The sequence below is a fragment of the Penaeus monodon genome, chromosome 2 (genome assembly GCF_015228065.2).
Source record: "Penaeus monodon isolate SGIC_2016 chromosome 2, NSTDA_Pmon_1, whole genome shotgun sequence".
NCBI classification, from domain to species: domain Eukaryota; kingdom Metazoa; phylum Arthropoda; class Malacostraca; order Decapoda; family Penaeidae; genus Penaeus; species Penaeus monodon.
The window spans coordinates 58,290,834-58,293,447 of NC_051387.1; positions in this window are offsets into that span (position 1 = coordinate 58,290,834).

Genomic DNA, 2,614 nt, shown 5'->3' on the forward strand with positions numbered 1-2,614 from the left:
GAACTGACGCAAGGTAAGCAGATCTCCGAATGAAAGCAACGTGAAGCTCTTGTGAGATCTGCCTGCACACAAGATCTTTATCATCACCCACCTTCCTTGCACCTCTTCTGCTCTCTTTGCTTTTATTCAATACTTTCCCTTTATTCTCTCTCTCTCTCTCTCTCTCTGTGCTCCTCTCCCCTCTATCTGTGCTCCTCTCCCCTCTCTCTGTGCTCCTCTCCCCTCTCTCTGTTTCCTTCTCTCTCTCTTCCTCTCCCCCTCTCTCTCTTCCTCTCCCTACCTTTCTTCCCCTCCCTATCTCTCCTCTCCCTCATCCTCTTCCTCATTCCATTCTTCATGTAAAAATAATGAAGAAGAAGAAGAAGAAACAAAAAGAAGAAAAATCTTAAAACTGAGCTTCCTCCCACCCATTCTTCCCTTCCCCCAACCAGCACACGTGCACTTAGGTGTGTACCTTCCACCTTGCTTTTACACTCTCACTCTCTCTCTTTCTCTCCTTAGCCGTCTCCTGCTGTGTAAACACCACGGATAAAAGGGGCTTCTTACAAAGGATGCCTTTTCCCTGTGTCTAATCCTAACACCCGAAACCCGACACCCAACACACTCCTTACATCTCCACCTCCTCTGCCCCTCTCCCCTCCCGACCCCCATATCCAACGCAGTCTCGGGTTTGCTGCTGGTTTCAATGAGCTGCAGTTATGAGGAAGTAAGAGGGGGAAGGAGGAGGAAACACAGAGAAGGAAAAGAGAGAAATGGAGAGAGGAGATGAGAGAGAAAGGAGAGAAAGGAGAGAAAGGAGAGAAAGAGAGAGAGAGAGAGAGAGAGAGAGAGAGAGAGAGAGAGAGAGAGAGAGTGAGAGAGAGAGAGAGTGAGAGTGAGAGTGAGTGAGAGTGAGAGAAAAGAAAGAAAGAAAAAAAGAAAGTGGAGAGAGAGAAAGATAAGAGAGAGGAGGGAGAGAAAGGAAAGAGGGATATAGAGAAAGGAGACAGGGAGAGAGAGAGAAGAGAGAGAGAGAGAGAGAGAGACAGAGACAGAGACAGAGACAGAGACAGAGAGAAGAGAGAGAGAGAGAGAGAGAGAGAAGAGGAGAGAGGAGAGAGAGAGACAGAGAGATGAGAGAAAGAGAGAGAGAGAGAGAGAGAGAGAGAGAGAGAGAGAGAGAGAGAGACATAAAGGAAAAAAAGAAAGAAAGAGAAAGAGCATGAGAAAAAGAAAATAAGGGAAAGGAAGAGAAACAGGGATAGAAAAACAACATAAGGACAAAGAGACACAGGAAAAAACCAACACGGGGAGAAAGAACACGAGAAAGAGAGGAAGACAGAGAAACAAAGAATAAAGAGAAGCAAGAATGGAAGAACGAGAATCAGAGAGAATCCTGATTATCCTTCTCAGACTTTCTACACAATCCTTAATCCTGCACAACCTTATACAACATGGCTTACCAGATCAATAAATCTTCAGAGAAAAAATGGAAAAGAAAAGAAAAACAAAATCCCTTCCTGATAAAAAGATAAGTACACACACACACACACACACACACACACACACACACACACACACACACACACACACACACACACACACACACACACACACACACACATATATATAATCTCACTTTTAATGAAAAGACTAAAAATAATGAACATCTATTTCACAGCTGAGATATATATATATTTTTTTGTTCTTCTTGCTTTTCTAGTACATAAGGAAGGCTTTCTACACGATGAAAAGGTTACATTATGAAGTACAAACAGGTAAACACAAGGCTCTAGCCTCCCATTCTCTTTTTATTCTCTCTCTGTCCATCTACTGGTGTCTGTCTGTCTGTTTGTTTGTTTGGATCCTTCTCTCTTAACTCCTTTCTCTCTCTCTCTCGCTCTCCCCTACTATCTCTCTCTCCCCTTCTATCTCTCTCTCCCCTACTAACTCACTCTCACTCTCACTCTCCATATCTCTCTCTCTCTCTCTCCCATCCCCCTCTACCTATCTTTTCTCCCTCTCCTCCCCTTTCATCCCTCCCCCTCCCTCCCCCCCAACACCTATACCTATGGGATTATCTTTCTTTACACGCCGCCTCGCTCTCGCTCTCGCATCTACTCCAATCCATCTAGTCTAAAGCTTTTTTTCTCTCCCTCTTTTCCCCCTTCGGTTAAGAGTTTCATTCAAGAGGGAATTGAATGTGTACTCGGACCGACAAGCTCTCTCTCTCTCTCTCTCTCTCTCTCTCTCCCTCGCTTTCCTCCATTAACTCGCCTTTTTTCTACGAGCGGCCGATGTGTACATAAGTAATGAGGTACTCGGGGATCATAGGTAGGGTCGTGTAGTGTATAGTGTGTAGTGTGTAGAGTGAGTGAGTAGAGTGAGTGAGTGAGTGAGTGAGTGAGTGAGTGAGTGAGTGAGTGAGTGAGTGAGTGAGTGAGTGAGTGAGTGAGTGAGTGAGTGAGTGAGTGAGTGAGTGAGTGAGTGAGTGAGTGAGTGAGTGAGTGAGTGAGTGTGAGTGAGTGAGTGAGCGAGTGGGCGAGTGTGTGTATTTACGTGCGTGGTGTGCGCCGTCGTTCGCTAGCGTGTATAGATGCAAGGAAAGCCTAAAATAAATTTTTAATTTTAACCA